General features: G+C 47.2%; 1 protein-coding gene across 2 annotated transcripts in view; it reads left to right on the top strand.

Moving 5' to 3' along the window:
- LOC116952267 (uncharacterized) overlaps window positions 1-11,496 on the top strand; it is a 58,991-nt gene that overhangs the window by 40,131 nt on the left and 7,364 nt on the right. The gene's annotated exons all lie outside the window — the stretch shown is intronic.

Below are 11,496 nucleotides of genomic sequence, written 5' to 3'. Positions count from 1 at the left end.
ACCAGCCCTGTTAGACATTTAAGGCTAAAGCCAGTGGTGGGTAGCAAGTAAAAAAAATGTTACGTCCTTTTTAAAATTGTATTCCGATAGCGTGATCGCGATCATGTCACGGTAAATTTTAAGTATCCGTCTGGAGCTCTCACGGCAATGCATCACAACGGTGCTTGAGAATAGCCTCCAGAAGTAGACATCACATAACTTTTTCGGGGAGACCCTTTCAAGTGATCGACCTATTTTACCCATACTCAGGTGCTGTATTTCCCTGCATGGCCTGCAATTTACCAAACTATTCTCAACTCCATAATAAAAAAAAACATTACAGTTGGACTCTTGAAAAACCAAACGTAATATCACGGAGTTGTGCAGTCATTAACTATCAACTTTCTTCCATTTGAAACTCCTGTTTAGTCACAAGTGACCAGAACGTGAAATTCAAACCCAGGACCTCAGTGTTGCTGGCTTAGCACTCTAACTCATGACCCACCTGACCACCTCCAGATGAAACAACTACAGTAGACTCTCGATTATCCGCATGCGGTTTATCTGATTTGCAGATTAACCTGAGATTTTGACGTAAATTAATAAAGCATGGATTTTACACTGAAGCCGAAATTGTTTACTACAAGTCACGTGCTTAAACCGAAGAAATATTTTGCTCCGGTTAACCCGGAATCCACGTGATCACCCTCTACAGTACAGTAGTTGCCATATCTTTACAAGAGTGGGCGGAGTTTGATTTTGAGTGCCGTGGCTCTGCTATCCGCTTAGTGGGCAGACTCTTCTGTGCGGGTTAATGGGTTTTTGGCATAAAGATTCGCAGAAAATGGATACATTTTGGATTATCCGCGACTTTGAATTATCCCAGGTCGTCCTTCCCGTCATTAGCGTGGATAATCGAGGGTCTAATGTATTTTAAAGTCAACACTGTTTCTGGCTGAAGCACTCGTGGGGTGGCATTGTCCTCCTCTGTGCCCGTGGGGTTTTCTCCGGGTTCTCTGGTCTCCTCTCACGAGTGGAATTGGACCAAACATCCCAATGCAGGACCCTCCAGATGAAGAGTCTTCGTTACACCCCAGGGTGACTTTCCTTGATAAATAAACGGCTTTATTATTATTTGGTACTTACGAGGGCAACTGTCAGGTTGGCTAAGTATTTTCGGCTTGCGCTTCTAAACCGCTGTCCACTACAGCTGGGCTGTAAAATTACGTGAGTAAATCAATGACTTTCCCCATTTAACCTGTCCAATTACTCGGCTAATAGTGTCACCTCTGTTCTCACGTGTGCCACTGGACGGGAGGTGATCGGAAGGCGTTTTGATGACGTATTTGGGCGTTATCAGCCACGTGACACTAGGCGTGGCTTGTAAGAGGTTTCCCAACTTCGTGAGGCGGGGTTGTGGGAGTGACCGTTTTTAAAAGGGCCTGAGTACTCATCATGGAATGGAACACCTGAGCCATGAGCTCAAAGGAAAGGAGAGGGAATTCGAGGCCAGATGGTGTGTCCCCCCCCCACGCCCCCACCTAATACAACACCTAAAATAAGTTAGCAGGATGGAGGGGTCAGGATGACAGGGACCGAGCCGGATTCGGAGGGGTGGAAAAAAAAAATGTTCGTTTAGGTCGCCTCTTATCTGTTTTTTTTTGTGTGTCAGGTGTGTCTCAGTTATATCCCTCTCTCTCCCCTTATCATCGCTTCCCGCTTTAAAAACAAAAAGTTCCCCTTTCTGTGGGACCCCCCGCCCCAACTATGGTTTAAGGGGCAGCGAGCCGGTCACCCATCTTTCTATCTCCCCCTGCTTTTCTTCACCGGTTTGGCTTATGTCGACGGTGCGTGTACGTGCGCCACAACGTGATGTATCAGGCCACACGTTGCCTCAATAAATAAATAAAATATCCTGAATAATCAACCGTAACAAAAGTATTACAAGTAATTGCGTTAATCGCCTCATTTTCCCAGCTCGACTACTGTTTGGTGGGGGTTAAAAGGTGGGTACGTGCTCGAGATATCCTTTATTAGGCTGGAGGAATCCGATGAGCTACGAAGCTCTTTTTCGAAGATGCTCAGTAGGTCACAAATGTCCATGCTCCCGATTTTGGATAATCCAAATATATAAAAAGGGATACCTGTGCGCCTAGACACAGACATTTCAGACGGTAAAACAAATGTTTTGTTTCGGTTTTATCCTAAAAACATGACACCACTTCAGTGCTTCTTCCCACCAACAGCGGTCGCGTCGGCTGATGTCGCTATTGTGAGCGTGAGGGCATTTTAAACGAGCAGATCAAGTAAAACAACGTGAAAATCGAACAAAAACTCTTTGAAAATTGCCCTTAATGTACAAACATCCGATGCTCATGCCGTGTACTCACCATATTTTCCCACCCATTGGGCCCAATGTGTGCAGTGTGCCAACCCGTTTATCTCAGCAAGATACTGAGGCTTTCGATGTACGGTGGCAGTGAAATCCCCCAGAATGCCTGACGTGTATTTTGGTTACTTGGATAATTCAACGTTTGATTTGCGCACATTTTCAGTGGACTTTTGCTGTGGTGCTACAAGCATGCAACCCCATTGTTGAAGGCCACCAACTAAATTTTGATTTAAAGCTTTCGTGACTGCAGTAATTCATATTCTTAGTTTTTTCGGTAAAGTCACGTTGAAGAGAAACAACAAAATAACAAAATATATATAAAACAATAAAAAATTCTCACGACGTTTCGACCATAACTCAAACGGTCATCATCAGGTGTGTTGGTTTGCATAAATTTATTTTTAAATAAATGCCGTTTAAAAATAAATTTATGCAAACCAACACACCTGATGATGACCGTTTGAGTTATGGTCGAAACGTCGTGAGAATTTTTTTATTGTTTTATATATATTTTGTTATTTTGTTGCTTCTCTTCAACGTGACTTTACCGAAAAAACTAAGAATATGGGCCACCAACTAGTTTGTGGATGCTGAAAACATGGCCTTCCAGTTCCGTGCTAAGATAGCGCAATAAACAAACAAAACCATACCCTGCAGAGAAAGAAAACCCCTTTTTAAATACACATTGAATAGAAAATCAAGCATGCTATGCCACAGATTGTCTGCAAGCTGGCAGTGACTGCGCTATTCTCCAAATTATAAAGCTCACTTTTTGCCGTTATATTTTAAAGTAAAAGTTGTGTGAGGGGGTGGGGGTCGTGTTATCTAATTTTGGAACACATGTTTTATAAATCGCATTTTGGAATCAGTGCGATCCATGAGCACCCAGAGGGCAGAATAATCTTCCTGGAGACATTTCTCACCATAACAACGCAGTGGGGTCCATAATCACCCCCCTGGAAGACGGCTCTCCATAGAAATACATAATCTTCCAGAAGACGTGTCTTAATGTAACTGTTACGAATACTCTTCCTGGAGACATCTCTCGCCATTACAACATAATCATCTTCTGGAAAACAGATGGCTCTCCGTGGTCACCCGTAATCTCCCGACGACGAAGCATATTTTATTTTTCAAAACAAAATTAACTCCCGAAGCTTGAATCATACTTTCCAGACCATATCATCATCCGAAGACCACGGGGTATCTTTCTTGTGTGCTCGACAAGCGCCGACATGACCTGCGCGTGAGCGATCTCGGCTCTCGCTCTACACACTCTCGGTGTCGTCACTTGCCCTGCGAAAACGCGGCAGCCAAACGCGCTGAGCGAGGGGCCCGAAGCAGAGATTATTATTTGGGCCCACCCCCTCCCCCAAAAAGAAATATATGACATTTATAAACTCATAGCGATCTTCTTCTTTTTACCGTTCACGCGGCCGATGTCGATGTACAGCAGTTGTCGGCAACCTGCGGCTCCCGGGCCGCGTGCGGTGGCTCTTTAAGGATTGCTGCTTCGTGAGACGTTGTTCACATCGCATGGCGATCCTTTTATTGTTGAGGTTTTTGTTTTAACCAAATTCATAAAAGATGGCTCTACTTGTCCTTTTGGTTTGCTGACCCCCCCCCCCCCCCCCGTGTTACTGAGTACTGTAGTCATGGTTTGTGCCGTGGATGCGGTGTACGGTTGAACTCCTGGTGAGATGGCAGAAGCAATGTACAGTGGAGGATTTTCCCATTTTACATATTTTGAACCTAAAATGTTATTATATCTTAATCTAATTCCTAACAATAAATAAAGATAACCCCATTAAACAAATTACACAAAAACATGATACTCTTTCAACATTTATTTATCCTCATGATTCTACATTCAATAACCACGTGAAAAAATATGTGAACCTTGTAGATTCAGTAACTGATGACACCCCCTTGAGCATCAATGACTGAAACTAAGCGTTTCCTGTAACCAACCGTTGGTCAGTCTCTCACATTGGATTTGAGGAATTTTGGCCCATTCCTCTTTATAGGACTCCTTAAACTCGGTGACATTTGAGGGTTGCCTTGCATGGGCAGCTCGCTTTAGGTCCTGCCACAACAATTCGATGGAATTTAGGTCCTTACTTTGACTAGGCCATTGTCAAACGTGGAATTTCTACTTCTGCAGCCATTCTTTTGTAGATCTGCTTGTATGTTTGGGATCAATGTCTTGCTGCAAGACCCACTTTCAAATCAGCTTCAGTTCACGGATGGATGGCCCGACATTCTCCTCTACAGTCTTCTGATACAATGCAGAATTCTTGGTTGTGTCAATGATGACGAGCCGTCTAGGTTATGAGGCAGCAAAACAGCCCCAAACCATCACATTCCCACCACCAACGCTGGACGGTTGGGATGAGGTTCTTCTGTTTGAAAGCAGTGTTTGGTTTTCACCAAGCATAACGTTTATCATTGGGGCCAAAAAGTTATGCCTTTGACTTGTCTGTCCAGAGGACATTGTGAATCATCTATGTGTAATGAGTCACTTCAGAAACACTAATAGTAGGAGGCATACACGTTTACTCTACACTTTCCACAGTATAGGGGATAACTATATACGGGTCAAGACAGCCAGCACACTGCCTGACCCAACACCGACGAGGAGGTGAAGATGGGGACGAAGAGTTGTGAAGACGACGGGCTCCATTCCCAAACCGCAGCAGCCCCAACCCAGTGTCGAGGCCTCCCTTTTATCCTCTGCAGCGTGGCCTGGCTCCGCCCTCGGCCACGCCTCCTTCTGGAACCTACCGGAAGGTTCTGGGCTCTGCCCCACGTGTCCCCTCTGTCACCTTTACCCAACATCCGTGCTTATCACGTGCCCTACTGGCAGACCGGCCGCTGTATCCTCAAATGCCCTTCACTGCCCGCAACCGGCACTACGCGCTCCAGGGCACACTTCACCAGCCCTGCTGGTAGACCGGGCTATTACACCCACGATCCCGCTCTCTACTAGTATCCAGTGCTACGTGCCGTAGTGACCCATTCTATGTCACTACATATGTGCTCTTTGGTGAACTTCAGAAAGGCAGCAATGTTCTCTTTGGAGAGCAGCAGTTTTCTCCTTGCTAACCTTCCATGAACACCATTTTTGCTCAGTATTTTTATGATAGTTCAGTCATGTGCACTCACATTAGCCAAGAGTGGCCTGCAGATCGTTGGATGTTTCTCTGGGGTTCTTTGTGACTTCCTTGATGATTTTCCGGTTTGTTCTTGGAGAGATTTTGGTAGGACGACTGCTCCTGGGTAGAGTGACTATGGTCTTGAACTTTCTCCATTTGTAGACTCTCTGTCTGACAGTGGATTGGTGGAGCCCCAGATGATTTTGTAATCCTCTCCGGACTGATGAGCATCAATAACTCTCTTTCTGAGATCCTCAGAGATTTATTTTGATCGTGGCATGGCTTGTTTCCACATGCACTTGTGTGGTGAAGACCAAACTCACGAAGTTTATGATCTTTATATAGGGTGGGGCCTCCCACCCTCACCCCTGAAGATCTGCCTAATTTAAACACCTGATTCTAATTATTCCCACAATTGAGAAAATTAAACAAGGGGTTTACTTTTTCACATACTCTGAACCTTAATTACTCAATGTTGTTTTAATCCATACATCATTTTGTTGCAAAAGACATGGAGTTGGTTATTATAAACCCTTTCGGATTTTTAAGAAAATACCAGTTTTAATTGAAGAAGGCTATCATGGTAAAACTATGGAATTTCCATAATTACCATTGGGGTTCACAAACTTTTTCTCAGCACTATAGTTCAAGAGCTAGAGATGTTAGGCGGTGGTTGAAATGTTAATGTATAAGTTCCCGCTGCCCTCTGTGGAAGAAACATCACAGCAAAGGAACAGGAGCCAACAGTGCTGGTGGTGTATGGTGTTCCGTGTTCTGAGAAGCGCTGGTGTGGCGTAAACCGCCGTAGACTAAGTAGAGAAGAGAGGCACGATGGAGATGAGAGCCATACGTTATTATGTCCTTGTTACGTTTATAAGAATCTAAGGTTTGGGCTGATATTGTATGTACCCTTCCTCTGGCGTGCACAGCCACACACAGCAACAACAACCACACAATAACAACACACAGCAACAACAACAGCAACCACACACAGCAACAACAACAACAACAACCACACACAGCAACAGCAACCACACACAGCAACAACAACAACAACCACACACAGCAACAACAACCACACACAGCAACAACGACAACCACACACAGCAACAACAACCACAAACAGCCTACAATAACCACACACAGCAACAACAACCACACACAGCAACAACGACAACCACACACAGCAACAACAACCACAAACAGCCTACAATAACCACACACAGCAACAACAACCACACACAGCAACAACGACAACCACACACAGCAACAACAACCACAAACAGCCTACAATAACCACACAATAACAACACACAGCAACAGCAACCACACACAGCAACAACAACAACAACCACACACAGCAACAACAACAACCACACACAGCAACAACAACAACAACCACACACAGCAACAACAACCACACAGCAACAACAACCACACAGCAACAACAACAACACACAGCAACAACAACCACAAACAGCCTACAATAACCACACACAGCATCAACAACCACACAATAACAACACACAGCAACAACAACAACCACACACAGCAACAGCAACCACACACAGCAACAACAACCACACAGCAACAACAACAACCACACACAGCAACAACAACCACACACAGCAACAACAACCACACAGCAACAACAACAACCACACACAGCAACAACAACAACCACACACAGCAACAACAACCACACAGCAATAACAACATCCACAAACAGCCTACAATGTCCAGACACAGCATCAACAACAGCCGCCATTTGTCACTAAGCGGTGGTGACATCACCACGGTGCTTGTGCCAGGCTAGGTGCACTCTGAGGCCACGTGAAGTGCCGGAGGCTAGCTGACGGAAGATCTCGAGCTAAACCCAGGTGCCATGGGTTGATTGACTGAGATGACTGGCAGATACACCACCTGTGCCCCCTACTGTACCAACTTGCTGCATTTTAGCTGCCTGGCGCTCTGCTCATTGGCCTGAGCGTTTTTGTTGTTGGAGGGCGACTGCCTCCAACTACCCAGTAGCGTCCTTCACGAGCCTCCTCCACAGAGACCGATCTTGACACCGCTGGTACCGGCCTTCGGCAAGTTCACTCAGCTCCACGTCCTCCTGTACCGCATCGGCTCCATCCCTTCTCCAGCCCGTGTTGTGTCCGTCGAGCCCCCCTCAACCCAGCCAAACAGAAGCTGCTTGGGCATGCGGTGGCTGTGCCATGCAGGCTACATGACCCAGCCAATGCAGCCTTGGTCACACTCCAATAACAACACGAAACATAACAATGTGTGTGTCGACCGGCTACAGAGAGGCCCTCGCAGTGTCAGGAGTGACTGGTTGCGCTAAGGTTAGAAACACGGCGGGGCATGCCTAGGTTGATTTAGTGCCCTCTAGAATTCGATTAGTCCAGATAAGGTGCTGACGGTGACGAATCAACATCCAAACTTGAAAAATTACTCACAAGTTACCCAATTACCACAAATACAGCCCTGCAGCAGCCTGTAATCACATGTCAGTGTCCATAAGAGGTTTTTGGGGGGTTAGATAGCGTAAATATAAATGTGTCGTCAAACCCGCCACCACCCGACAGCCAATTGGTAAGAATTGTCACGTAAACAAAACGTGACAATTCGTTACTCGTACAGCACGCCGGTTGTGTGTTGGAGACTAAACCCACTACAACATTTACAATACGAGTACCGTAACGTTTCACCTGTCTGAGTTCATGGCAGTTACCCCGTTCAAGGACTGTCCAGGCTCAACCGTGCTGAGCTTCCGAGATCTGACAAGATGGGCCATACCGCCATCTGGGTTGCTTTGTACGATCATTTATGTACCACGAAGAAGGGTCATAGGCCATATCATCACGTATTACACATTTCTTTCGTTTAAGGCCATGGTGTTATTGACAAGTGCGTTTTTATTTGGTTATCTGTGCTTGTGCACCACGGCCAATGCGGTATCAACAGATAATTTGATATACGATAATTTAACTAACATTTGTTTTGCTATCAGGGTCTCGGGCTGTGTTATGCTGATATACAAAGAAGAGACACTAACCCCATCCATCTGCGACCTCACCTCCCTTCTGAATTTAATTTTAGACTTCAGCTCTGGGGTGTTAGGCAGTCCCCCCTTCCCCTACACCACAGTGGTCATTACCCCCACCAATGGATCTGCATCTACCAGTTTATCTCGTCGGGTTCGGGTAAGAGTTAGGATTGGGGTTAAAGTTTTGTAATCGCCAGAGCCAAGACCAAATTGCAATTGTCATGCAGATTGGCATGGAGAGAGGAATTGCACCGTTTAAGTGTATTTGTGTGAGCACAGCAGCAGCAAAAAAACAAATAAAAAACACATTCATACTGTAGTGAATGAGTAGTGTCCTTTAAGGAATATTGCACAACTAACAAACGAGATATTTTGACGGTCGTAAACGAAACGCACGCGAATAGCAGCAACAAAAAAACAAAACCCCCACGGTGTGTGATCATAACACGAGCTTTTGAGGGAGCCAGAGAAACCGAGAGACACAACGACGAATTGCATGGGTTAGAGAGCACGGCTTGTGCCAGGCACGTCACTGGAAAAGTGCAGAAATCATCCATCGTTGTGCTGTACGATGCTGCACCAGCTGCCCCCTGCCTCCGAATAACTGCCAAGGACTGCAACAGCGCAGGGAAGGGACCGCGATCCAGCAGCGGCTTAGCGAAGGGGTCACACCGCGTGGGCAACGTTGCGCACAACGCACTCGCATTCTGGAACCGTCAGAGCCGAGAGGGCCCCAGGTTTTTAAGCGAAAATTGCGCATTTTCACCGGACGTCACCGTTTTCCGCTGCCAGTCATCAGTTCGCGCGAAAACCTCCGCTTGATCACACCGTGGCCGCTCAGCTCCGCACCCACGGATCTCGGTGACGCTACCGCTTTTGCTTTCCTTTTTCTTCTTCCCCTAACTGCCCCCCCCACCCCCCCTTCACTCGAATCTTTGGCGCAAATATCGCCGCTAATGCGGCAGCCCCCACGGCGCTCGCGATTGCGGATTTCGGGCGCCTCGTGTCAGGTTTTTCGCGCACAGCTTGTGCGAGTTACTTCGAATTTACACAAAAGTTTTGGCGCGCGGTAACCGCGGGCGACGCCGTGCGCTCGCGATGTTTCCGATGCGTTTTTCACCGCGATTATTGCCTCTTGACATGCAGGCCGGCCGACCGGCCGGTCCCGAAAGCGCCCGCCGCCGCCGCCTTCCCCACCCCGCCCGGCTCATCAGGCCGCCTCTCCGCTGGACTGATGCGATGTGGCAGAAAGTAACATAGCGGGTATTAAATCACTAACATGCATTTCCCAGATCACAGGCGTAGGTTTTCCAGTAAACTTCCTCAATTTTCCAATTTCCATACACGGTTTTCCTTTTCATTTATTCATTCTTTTTGTTTGGGTCGTTGCTGCTGCTGCTGCTGCTGCTGCACGGGAAGATTTCACTCTCAGCAATTTTCTGTAATTCTTCAAATCCCTCAGAGGGTTCTATATTTCGCCCCCCCCCCCTCTGCTCACTTTGAATCCGAACCCTGCCCACGATGCGGCAAGAGCGCTGGACCACTGGCGGCCGGTGCCGGGAGACGAAGGGCATTGGCGATGCTGGGAGAATTGTCGTGCTCCGCTCCACCGTGGGCTCGTTGTCCTGGTATCGGGTACCGCCCCGTTGCAGTGACGCGACAGCGGGACTTTGTTTATTACCAAATATTTTCCGGGTCGCTGGTGAGACTTGATTTTTGGCACCCGGCTCCATAGCAAGATGAAATTTATTGGATGTGGTGTGCCGGGGTGTGGATATATTTCCTTGATTGCTGACCCAGACAAACTCGACTGAAATTAAGCCGCGAGTGTCGCCCCAATAAAAATACGCTGACGGGTTTTTTACTCAAATGTTATTTTAGAAGCATATTCCAGTTGTGCTACCATCATAATCCCATCGGATCCAGTCAGACTTCTGCCGTAGCTAGCAGAGCATGACCCTGTGTCAAAGAATTGCCCTGGAAGATGATGCTGTAGAACTAGTATACGGTACTTCTGAAGTCACTTTAATAGCCTCCTCTCCAACACCAGAGCCACACATTGTGATGCCCTGCAAAGAGTGACCAGCGGTTGTTGTGCCGCTATGGTTTATTGAGAATTTCTATTTCGACATTTAATTCCTACCATCCCTTCATGTGCACCTGCACCTCAACACCCAGAAGCTTCGTGACCACAGTGACATAGATATAAAAATAATGATAATATTTGGCACTTTGTCAATCCCCTGCCGGGCTAATGCCTCCCCACCCAGTGCAAGTCATGTTTGACCATACTTCACCACACCGGTCAGTGCAGGTTTTTATGAAATTGGGCAGTGCTGGTGGTGGTGGGGGTGGGGAGGAGAAGGCCCAGGGATTCGTTCGGATATCACCCAGCCACTGGCAATAGCCACGGCTGGGGATCGAACTCGGACCGCCGGGTTGGTAGTGGGCTTAGCCACTTGTACCACTCACCGCTTACCTGGTCTCTGTCTGCTTTACGTTTCTGATCGGTTGTTAAACGTCCACAACAGCCGGGTTCACAATGCTGGGTGACAACCACTACATCGCACAGCCATTGCCCTGCCTCAAACACCTATTACAGTCTCCTAACAGCAGTGTTATTGAGCCGGGATGATTAATCAATGGCGTCGATTAATCGACTAAAGTATCGTAATCGACTGTGTTTTTAGTGATCGATTACTCGGCCTCCTTTCAAACATGGCGGTTGTCCCATCATCTTGAAGGTGTGAACCCCCCCCCCCCCGCCCTCACAAGCCACGCGCAGCATGACACACGGCTGATGACATCACCAAGCCCCGCCCATCACCTCCCCGGCCAGTGGCACACATGGCAGCAGCGGTGAGTTGATTCTGTACTGTTGTCCGATTTGTCGAGTCGTGGAACTTAGAAGCGGGCCG

Source organism: Petromyzon marinus, chromosome 46 (assembly GCF_048934315.1).
Source record: "Petromyzon marinus isolate PM22_M1 ecotype Great Lakes invasive population chromosome 46, UKy_Petmar_22M1.pri1.0, whole genome shotgun sequence".
NCBI lineage: Eukaryota > Metazoa > Chordata > Hyperoartia > Petromyzontiformes > Petromyzontidae > Petromyzon > Petromyzon marinus.
Note: the sequence above shows the minus strand (reverse complement) of the source record. Positions and strands in the feature narration are given on the sequence as shown.